General features: G+C 45.9%; 1 protein-coding gene across 2 annotated transcripts in view; it reads right to left on the reverse strand.

The window, feature by feature from the left end:
* PRICKLE1 (prickle planar cell polarity protein 1) overlaps nucleotides 1-7,004 on the reverse strand; it is a 23,116-nt gene extending 16,112 nt beyond the window's left edge. Inside the window, exon 1 of one of the 2 annotated variants that reach the window (XM_023515389.1) lies at nucleotides 6,842-7,004. The gene's annotated coding sequence lies outside the window, so the exon portion shown is untranslated. Of the gene's footprint in view, nucleotides 1-6,240; nucleotides 6,512-6,841 lie in introns of those variants that run through there. The other variant, XM_003793545.3, reaches the window with a different exon arrangement.
* Nucleotides 7,005-11,376: the final 4,372 nt, after the last annotated feature.

The following is an 11,376-nucleotide window of genomic DNA, read 5'->3' on the forward strand; positions in this document are numbered from 1 at the left end:
AAAAAAAAAAAAAAAAAGACAAAACATTGCATTTATTAGCAAGTTCTCAGACTGGACCAAAAACAAACATTAAACAAGTTATAAACTGTGACTTCCACTTGGACCAGGCTGTCACTACATCACCACTTTTTCTTTCCTTGTTAACAGTAAACTTGAATTTGGACTTTTCTTTTTGTAAGATTATTCACATTTGCCAGCAGTTCTGAGAGTCTATGAAGTGTATCAGCTGGGTGAGAGCTGTGGCTGCTGAATCTTGATGGTTCTTGTGCTTGTAAAATGTTACAATAAAAATTACAAATATGCTAATCTCAGGAATACCCCTTCTGTAGGCATTGCATTACTATATGGTATTTACTAAGTACTATCTAGTATGGTAAATAAGTAGTATTTATAATTGTAAATAAGTATGGTATTTATAAGCCATTGCTTATGCTTTGAGTCATGACATCTGAATGTGGCTGTATACAGTTTGCTAAAATACCATCTTTTAGGCCAAGCCTATAGGTATGGACAAATCGGATTTAACAGAAAGTCTATTAAAGTTGGCATGGTGGCTCATACCTGTAATCCTAGCACGCTAGGAGGCTCAGTTGGGTGGACTACTTGAGCTCAAAGAGTTCGAGACCAGCCTCAGCAAGAATGAGACCCTGTCTCTATAAAAATAGCCAGGTGTTGTGGTGGGCACCTAAAGTCCCAGCGACATGGGAGGCTGAGGCAAGAGGATCATTTGAGCTCAAGAGTTTGAGGTTGCTGAGAGCTATGATGCCACAGCACTCTACCCAGGGTGACAAAGTGAGACTCTGTCTCAAAAAAAGTCTAGTCAAAGTTCATTTTCAGGTGTTGTCTTTTAAGGTTGATCATGTCAAACGGGCGGAAATCAGGTTTACAAAATAGGCTGAAAGTTATAATGGAAATAGAAGCATTCTAAGCTGCGGTTGTGGTGGAGGGTGACATTTGCTGTCATACCCTTTTGTCCTTTTGCAGAACCACCTTTAGCCCTGCCCTGAGCCCTGAACATTTTTTTTTTTTGGTGTATTTTTATTTTGATGTAATTTTAAACTTTAGAAAGGTTGCAAAAGTAGTAAAAGGAACTCGTATATCCTTTATCCAGATTCACCAACTGTTTACATTTTGCTGTCTGCTCTGTCATCATCTTCCCCCCCTCTCTCCCTCCCTCTCTCCTAACACTCACATGCACACACACGCACTCCTTGGAAGGATCCATCTGAGAGTGTGATTTTTTAATAATCTTAACTACCTACAGTTAAATTAAACATGGTATCTTTTTAAAGCAACATTTATTTAAAAACAATGTGCAAGGCACTACTTAGACACTGGAGATAAAGAGACTAAAAAGCCAGAACAACTCACACCATCAGTACGCTGTGATTACTCAAAGGTAAGCTGATTGTCTTGGTCTTGAAATGCTATAATAAACTTCATCACCAATGAATGACAATTATGCATTAACCAATCCTGGGCTGGGTTTGGAAATAAATCGGTAAGAGTCCCACTTTTCCAACACCTCTTTACAATTCTGAAGGTAAATAAGTCTCCGAATACTAGAGAAAAGAACCCATTTTCAGGGATCTGGGTTTGCTCAGGCTCCAAATAGAGCCTGACCATTAAGGAAACGTGCAGAGGGAGCAAAGCCTTTTTACAGGCAACATCACCATGGCAGATGGCACTGAGGTCACGTACAGAGAGAAGATATCTGAATTTAATTCCAGCAGGCCATGAATTCTTTGCAGACGCTATTTTGAAGACTAAAAGCCAACTGTCAGAGTCAAGTAGAGAAATACATGACAAAAGGAAGAAAAGGGCACGGACACAGGGAGGTGAGCAAGAAACCCAAGGCCGGGTGGAGAGAGCCGGCCACCCTTTCCTGAGAAGGATTATCATGGAGGCGTTCCATGCAAACTGGGCGACAGAAAATGGAACAGTTTCACTTCCCTTCTTTGTCCTTTCCCTCCCCCTTCCTTCAAAATAGTTTAAGAGCTACACCATCTACAAAGACTCTGAGACAAACAGCTAGCAGATGTATGACTTCTCAATCATCATATAATTGTCAAGGAGACATCTGACCCCACGGAGAAGAGCAATACTCAGGGAATGGAATCTGGGGCTCTCAGCATTCAGTCAACTCTGTCCTGAAGTCTTCAGACCTTTAACAACTCACAAACGTCTTGATTGCTGATTCTTTGAAAACAGCAAACATATTCCTTCCAATGAGGGTCAAGAATGCAAAGGCGTTTTAAATCAGAAAAGAATTATATAAACACAAAGAATTAAAGTTACAACCATAATATGCCAGTTGGGACTGCTGCTTCCACTGTGACTAGATACATTCTCTCAAGCTGACCAATGATATACGGAACAATATGTTAGTACAAATGTTGATGCCTGGATTTCGTCTTCTTTTTGAATTTGGGAGGGCTGTAGCTTCTTGAAGGACAATTTTGCCAAATGAACCAGTGCCCATGTAAGAACCCCAACTCTGCACACACAAGGCACACACATACAGACAGCATGCGTGACGGTCAGCGGAGCCCAGCAGGGTCTTTCCAGTTGCCACAGGCAGAGCAACAATTGGGCACACTTAGTATCTGCTTGGCTGTGAGGGGGGCATTCGCTCCCCAGCAGAGTACAGCCCCATTCAGCCAACACAGTGATACGATGAGGGCTCCTCAGGGAATCTCCTTTCTAAATTCATTCACTCATTCTTATATTTAAAGGCCATTACTGCATGATTCTGGAGCATAGCTAACAGAAGGCAATGACATTTATTCCATTAAAAGCCAGAACTTAAAAAGGATGCAGTCGCTTTTCTAAGAATGCTTCCAAATGCCACTACACATCTCCTTGGTTCCTTGAATGCTGGTGTGTGTGTAAAGTGTATGTGAGTGAGCCTCTGGCTGATCATTTGTTTTCATTTGGAGCACAGGAGAAAGCAGGCTGGCTTCATTCAGGACTCAAGCAAGAGCAGTTCTAATCTTGCCACCCAGCAGAGTGGAATATGAGGGTGGATTAGGGCTGCCTAATAGTGTGGAGCTGTTGTCTGGAACCGGAAGGCCTCTGCCCTGTAAATTCATAATAACTGGCAAACTTTCGGTAGGTTTTTTCCTTCCCTGCTCTCATTTTAATTTCTGCTCTTCCTCTCTCTCATTAAGTTAACCCTTCCTTTGCGCCCACAACCAACACCCTCCAAACCTTTTTAAATTTGTTGCCCCCAATATTCTGTAAATTAGGTAACTCCCCTTTGAAAAAGGTAATCTAAAAATATATAAAGTAATTATGCTATGGACAATGGTTTCAGCATTCCTTCTATAAGCACAGTAATTACTGGCAAAATAAGATAGCCTAGAGTGTGTGAAGGTGGTATTCAAACTGAAAAGCAGCTTTATTATTTTTTATGCTATTTCAGTTATTTGGGATCATTTCGTTTTCTACTAGGTGGTATGCTGCACCCAGGATAGCTCAGGTTTATTATTCTGGTTGACCTTGACATATACATAAATGAACCCTTACTATTTAAAGAGCTTAATGAGTCAGCAACAGTATAGGAATGTCCAGAGGCAGTGAAGAGTGGACAGTTTTTCCAGAAGACAGATTCTTCCAAAGAAGCTACTGTAGATGGCAATGGTATCTGAATCATATTTTTCAGAATTATAGAAGGCAGGGAGAAGAACTTGGACTTAACACAAGAGGCACAGGAGTGCAGTCTACCACAGATACTCCTGGTCTTAGAGAAGATTAATGTGGTAGTGATACTCAGGAAAAAGGGGCCTGGGAGTGGCCAACTGGCCCGCTGTCCTTACGAAAACCTAGACATGGTGACCTGAGGAGCAAAAGTAGAAGGAACTAATAGGAAAGGGGGAAACTGGGTCCAAGATGGCTTTGAGTAACAAGCGATTGAAAGATGACGTACCGATACATAAATACCATCAGGCAACGGTCAAGGGAGAGAGGATTTGAGGGAGCTCAGGAGAAGTTCAGTCAGCTACCTATTGAAGTTGGAACTATACATCGGTTCTAGTATGATTCTTATTACTCATAATTTTCTCAGACCAAGTCACCACATCAAATAGAAAACAATTTTCAATTCTGAACTGAATTGAATGTGAAGTCTAAGGATATATCGCTAATTACAAATACTTTTCCCAATGAAAGTCTACTCTAGTTCCTAGGTAAAAGACTCCTCCCATGGCACTGTAGGATCCTTCCTGGAAAAGGTATTTCTTTTGTGAATATGCCCAAGGAAGTTAGAGATCCTTTGATCCCCCAAACCCAGAACAGATACTGATTTGCAAAGTCAGATAGGCTAACATTCCCTAGGTGGCCCCTGCTGCTAAGTGCCATCCTGTTGGCCACAAACTGTTTAACAACTTCTTTGTTAAACTGCTTGTTAACAAGGCCTGAATGCACAGCAGAGGGAGATCACAGGTTCCCCATTCAGAAGCTACTCTCATTCTTCCCGGCTAGCTATGCAGGTGAATTTACAACTGCAGGCTCAGAAACGCACAACGCTTCCACTCTTTTCAAAATAAAAACATACAACCCTGGGGATATACACATTTCCTAACTCATGAGGTCCTTAACTTAAAACTGAAATAAAATGAGAGGTATCAAAACTATTAAACTCTGGCTCGGCACCTATAGCTCAACCGGCTAAGGCGCCAGCCACGTACACCTAAGGTGACGGGTTCGAATCCCCAGGCCGGACCCACCAAACAACAATCACGGCTGCAACCAAAAAATGGCCGGGCGTTGTGGCGGGCGCCTGTGGTCCCAGCTACTTGGGAGACAGAGGCAGGAGACTGCTTGAGCCCAGGAGTTGGAGGTTGCTGTGAGCTGTAATGCCACAGCACTCTACCCAGGGGGACAGCTTGAGGCTCTGTCTCAAAAAAAAAAAAAAAACAAACTATTACACTCAAGATCTGAACTTTCCAGTAAAGAGATACTGAACTGTAATCTCATTAGAGTTTTCACACACCCAAAGAGCACTCAATGCCTGGTATCTGCTACAGATAAACTCACTGCCAAGAGAGCCCAATTCAGTGTCACTTCTCTGAAAAATAAAAGTATAATGATGGTATCTATTGGAAGAGATTGCTTATGAAACACGCCTTTACTAAATGTATTTCATGCCAGCAAATCATGGCATTAGGCCATATGCCCTTTGGTATTTTCCAGGTAAGCCTTCATCGGACCTGTACATTTCCAGACAGCTGAGTGGCCTAGATGTACCACCCAATGGCCAAAAAATTATCCATTTTTCCAAGAGGAAGCACAGAACTCTTTCAGAGCATTCTAATTTCATGTACAAATACATTCCACGACAGTAAGACAGACTGTTTAACAAAAGGAGGAAACATGATGACAAAGCACAGTCCTTTGCCAGAACGACGCTTTTGGGGTCAGGTTATTTGGCTGTAAACTGGTTATCTAATAAAGACAAACTCCCAACGTGCACGCCGCGGCGAGGCGCCCTCACGAGGCCCTCTTCTAATCAGCTCATTATTTTCCATACGGGGGACGCGGATATGGTCTCAAAATCGTGTTCCCGTCAGTCTCCTATTGATTTTTTGACTTGCTATTTTCAACGGCGGCCCAAGGAAACGGCAGCCAGACTTGACTCCAATGTACACACAGACTCGGGTTTCACCCCGTCACCTGTTGGCTCCTGAACAACACTCCTCTTTGTAAAACTTACAGCACTCTTTGGAAACAAGTTTCCAGAGAAAACACTTCAAGAAAGTGTTTGAGAAGTCACAAGACTCGAGTTGTAAAAACAAATTCCACACACAGACTGGTTTATGCGGACACAGATTAAAGCGAAAACCCGAGCTTCTCAAAATGGGGCCGCAGGAGAGCAGGAGGGAAGGATGTCCCCCTACTTCGCCCACTCTGGATAGGGGCGCGAGTGTAGGAGGTCGGGGTAGGGATCTTCTGGGACAGGCAGTCCCGCGGCAGCAAGAGGGGCGCCCCGGGGTCCTCAGCGTCCCCAGCGCCCCAAGTCCTGCCTCGGAGCGGCGGCGACGGCGGCTCGGGCCGCGAGGGGGCGCCCCGTCCGCGGGCTGGACCTGGTCGCTGGCCGGTCCGCGTCGCGGCCTCGGAGAGCCGGAGGCCGGACTCAGGACCAGCGGCAGGGAGCGAGGCCCTCCTCGGCGCCGCCGCGAAGCCCTTCGCGAGCAGTCCCCTTGTCTCCGAGGACAGTCGCCCTCAAACCCCCTGACCCACCTCCGTTAGAAAGCCTCTCAGCGCAGCGTCCCCTCCACGCCAGGGCGCACGCCCTGCTCCGGACGGCGACACCAGGCGCCGGCGAGTCCCCACGTCTGTCCGTGCACGTCTTCCCGCAGGCGCGCACCTACGCGCGCACCCGCTGCCCTCCAGCCTGAGCCCCGCCGCCGGCCGCCGTCTGGCCCCGAACCCCCGACGGCAGCTCCGCACCCGCGACCGCGAGCAGGGGCCGAGCGCGGCCTTCGTCCTCCTGCGCCTGCCGTGAAGTCCCCGGCGCGCGCTCGCCGCCCACCCGCTCTGCAGCTGGCCGAGGCTGGCGGCCCTGCGCGGGCGCGGGCTGGCTCCCCAAGGAGGAGCGGGCTGGGTGCCCTCCAGGTCACCCTCGCCCACCCATTTCCGGAGGAGACCCCAGCAGGGCGGGGGCCGAGGGGCGGTACAGAGGGCGCAGGGTCCCTCTAAGTCGCAGCGGGCCGCGCCCCCGGGCCGCGTCGCCGCGCCGGCCCCGCCCGGCGGCCGAGGGGCGCCTCCGCCCCCCGTGACGCACTTTACCCCTGGCCGATCCCGGTCGAGTCCCGGCTCAGTGCAACGCCGCGACTCTCACCCGCAGTTCCCTAACGGGCCGTGGGAGGCCCGACTAAAGGTCCTCCAGGTCCGCAGAGACCACCCCGCGCCCCCGCTGGCGTGGCGGACTCTGCTCCTCCGGGTCTGAGTCGCTTGGTCCAGGCCACCGCGTTCCCCACGCCCCAGCTCTGAGTCTCTTCCCGATCCTCTTCTACGGAGAGAAAAAAACCAGTCTCCGCTCTGCGCCAGGAGCCCGCCCGGGGCCGGCGATCTTCAAAAGTAATCAGAGCCCGCAGTAAAAAAAAGTAACCATTTCGCTTCCTGCCTCTCCCACCCCCGGCCGCGCGCGGCGGGCCGGTCTCCCGGCCGGCGATCCCAGCCCGGCCCGGCGCTCCGCTCCCGTCCGCTGGAGGCGCCTGCCAGGCCAGATCTCGCCGCCGCCGGCTTTCCAGGAACTGTCACTGCTGACCGTGCCCCTGGCAGCTTTCCACGAGATCCCGCGAGCACTGTTCCTCGAAAAGTTACCCATCCACTTGGCCAGCCTCGCGGATGCAGTACCTACCTGCGTCCGTCCGCTCCATTCCCAGGAGCCTGGAGACTGAGGCCGCTAGGATGCAAATACCCTAGGACGCTTATGTAAACATCCCCCTCCAGCAGGTGCACGCGCGGGCCCCAAAATGCCGGGAGAATAAAAAAGGCCACCTTTTAAAGAAATCATCTCCACTCTGCCCATAACAATGATGTCAGCAAATGGCGCATTTAGCGGAGTTCTCACTTGCAAGGGCTCGTTAACATATGAATCCTTCTCTTAGGACTTTGCATTTCGCAGTGATTTCTACAGCAGAGAGCAGGAAATTAATTTTAATCAGCAAATAACAGCAAAAGGAGCCAGGTCACCTGAAGTACTTAAAGAGTGTGTTGTTTTTTTTTTGTTTTGTTTTGTTTTTTTGAGACAGAGCCTCAAGCTGTCCCCCTGGGTAGAGTGCCATGGCATTACAGCTCACAGCAACCTCCAACTCCCGGGCTCAAGCGAGTCTCTTGCCTCCGCCTCCCAAGTAGCTGGGACCACAGGCGCCCGCCACAACGCCCGGCTATTTTTTGGTTGCAGCCGTCATTGTTGTTTGGCGGGTCCGGGCTGGGGATTCGAACCCGCCACCTTAGGTGTATGTGGCTGGCGCCTTAGCCGGTTGAGCTATAGGCGCCGAGCCAAGAGTGTGTTGTTTTGTTTTGTTTGTTTGTTTTTTACAAATAGGTTGAGTGAATATCATTATTCAAGCACTAGAAATTACCCTCTACTGAAAGCTAATCTTGTTTCTGAGCTATTTGTAAGAGACACTAAAGAAGTGCAGCCTGGTTTCACTTGACTGTGGAAAAGATCAAAAGCAAAAACAGGACCTCAAGACAAGCCCAGAAAAAAATAATAGAGCAGTACAAATTTTAGTTTCTACAGTAGCTTCCTGATTGCAAGGTATTAGAATGCCAAGAGAAAGGAGGAAAAATGCAGTATTTCAGAGCTTCCTTAGTCTATAAAATGTCAGCAAAAACAAAACAATTTTAAGTGGTTTTCAGATCCTTTGTCATCCTTTTTTTTTAATTAGAAAATAATCCTGTGCCATCAGGATTCCTTGGGAGTGATCTGCAGCCTATATGTTTCTACAGTTTACAATGGAACAATAGCTCATTCATTGTAACTGTGGCTTTAAAATATGCAAACAAGTTTCCATAAGTAGATCAGTCAAATCTTACAAATAATTCTGTGGTCAAATTCTGTTATCTCTACTGTAAGGCATGGCAGCTCAAAAGAAGGTTTTTTTTAGTTGCCTTTTTAATGTGGCAGAGACAAAAAAGTTAATGGCTCTGCTGGTAAGACTAGTTTGGAAACAGTGATTCAGACACCACGATTTGTAATTCATATAACTCTATTGGCCAAATGGATTCCAGTTTGGAAGATGATTCCCCAAAAGTTCTATGGTAGAACTCTTCTGGCCTTAGGGCTTAGGGATTTGCTGGAAGACTTCAAAGGTTACCACTTTCCCCTGGGGATCTGTAAAATTAACCACAAATACCTAGGTCAGATGTCCTTTTTCCTACTTCATTCTGTTTGGGCTTCCTCAGGGGAAGACCTCAACTCACGGTTATCTATAGGACAAATGTGCAATGAATTATTGATTTAAATCAAACCCTACACTATCATATCAGTATGATAAAAGTATCAGCAGGTGAATGCCTTAAGTCAGGAAGACCCTTTGTGGAGATGCTTTTAAGTGAGAACTACACAAAATACTCCCAACTACAAACCATAGCAACCCTTACCATTTTAAATGTCAACCATCCTAAGCATTCCTTCCTCTAAGGCAGTTACTTGTGAATTCAGGTTTGTTATATTTTCAACAGGTACCATCTGCCTTATTGCCTCTTGTGTTTTTACTGATGAAACAGTTTGGAGACAGTTTTAAGTTTTCTACTAAAGTTCAATCTGAACGAAACAGACTTTAGTCTGGTCTGAAAGGCACTGTTACTGTCAAGGGTGAAGTTATGCAGAATGGAGTGCAAGGCCCCCAACCAGCATCCTTTTGTTTCAGCCAGGCAGAACATTCAATGCTTGCATATCACACCAGAGGGGGAGCTGAGAAAGGAAGCCCCAAACTTCACAGGGCTTGGTTCCTTGGCTCAATCCTGGTCTCTGCTCTGCTGGTTAACTCCACAGAGAGGTGTTAAGCCCCCAACCAAAAATAACAGCCCCCCCTCCATTTTTAATATTCACCTGCCTAGCCCTTAGCATTGCCTGACATTTACATCTGTTTGTTCATCAGTTTGTGTCTTTTTCCTCCCATGGAAGGTGAAGGTTTGGGGAGCTCGCAAATACATTCTCTAAAATGATGCCTGGCACACAGCAGACAAGTTCAATTAACAGGGGTTAAGTGAATGAATGATTCTCAGCTATTATTCTTCTCAGGCCCTCAGAGGTGAACCATACCTGTACAAGTTAATTCCATTTCTAATCTATAGCAGGCTAAACTACAGTGTCCTAATAAAGGGGTCTTTAATACAAAATCAGAAATATGCCAAGGGCAGAGAAAAAAAAGATGTAGCGTTTTGTTCATCAAATGCCAGCCAGCTATAGTGGGTCTGCTAGACAGAGATAAAGTACATAATATAAACCCAACCTTGCCGCCAACCTTTGGTTCTCCTCAGTTTCTCATACAGTGACCTTGAGGTTTTTCTCTGCTTCTTGCCTCCATTTGCAGAATGACCTTTTTAGTTTTAAGGGTAAGAGTTGCTCTTGGTCTCAAACATTTGGATGGATTTGTAACTACTCTAAATGCCAGCAGTCTAGGAAGAGTGTATTTGTAGACGTCTTTAAGTTTCTTAATAGAAAAGAGAGATCAAGAGCTCTAACAGTCATCGGTTTGTTACCTGAAAGACTGAGGTTTGTTACAAAATGAGAGCTCACCTAAATTTGAAGGGCAGTTGGTAAATGTAATATTAAGTAGGGCAATAGTTTTAGTCTTCCATAAGAGCATATTCTAGGACCGCTGTTTGATTATTCTGACAGTAGGTTGTTCTGTCAATGGACAGAGAGGTAACTTTTGACACACACACACACACACAATTGTAGAGTTCATAAAAAAAAAAAAATCTTTGAGATCTTACCTCTTGTCCATATGAAGAAACTGATATATGGAGGAATAATTTTAATAATTCTTCACATTTGTTTCCAAATTTATTACCAACTGAAAGTTTATGCAAAATACTCTACTTTGCCAATTTCAAATAATGAGTATGCCCAAGTGGGTCACTGAACATTTGCAAATTCTAGGTACCATGAGGTGGGTCTATAGCATCTCTAGGGAAGGGCCTCAAGGGAAATACCAAGCTTTTCCTAGGTTAACAGCATTATAGAGTTTTATAATAGGTTGCAGTTTCTCTAGGTCTCCAATTACTTTCTTTTCCTTTTGATTATATTTAAAGCAATGTGATTAGAGAGCACTGGTCTTTAACATTTTCTACACCCAATCCCTCTTTAGATTTACTGCTGCAATCCTCCCAGCTATCCCTCCCCTCCCCCTCCCCAACCTCCTTTGTGAGGAAGGTAAATCCTCCCTTCAAAGTTCCCTGATGTATTGGGTTTGGAGTTGGGACACTTAAATGTTTATTCTCTGTCAATTACTAGCTCCCTGGCATTGGCATATAAATCACTGCTCTAAGGTGTTAGTTTTTCCCGTCTTTAAAATCCCCATAGTTGTGGTTGGGTCAATGTTTAGAATTTTGGAGGAAGGAACCTAATCCCCTTTTCAACCAAAATAAAAATCTCAATATAGAAACACATGAAAGTGACACTGCTCTGTTGAAGCTCTGGATTGGCTTCCCCCCACTCTCTTCCCACAATTCCCTGTACCCATATTTCTCTGGGACAGCCCTCATCTCAAACTGGATGCTCCCAGGAGCTCTACCAGCTTTAATATTTTCTGAGTCTTTTCCAAACTTAACAGCTGGTTATGACACTAATACCATATAGTTGTTTACAGCTGTGCTGTCTTGCAGCTACAGTCCAAGCTGAGTGGGAGAATATAG

This window comes from Otolemur garnettii, unplaced genomic scaffold, assembly GCF_000181295.1.
Source record: "Otolemur garnettii isolate 467f Iridium unplaced genomic scaffold, OtoGar3 scaffold00070, whole genome shotgun sequence".
Classification (NCBI taxonomy): Eukaryota; Metazoa; Chordata; class Mammalia; order Primates; family Galagidae; genus Otolemur; species Otolemur garnettii.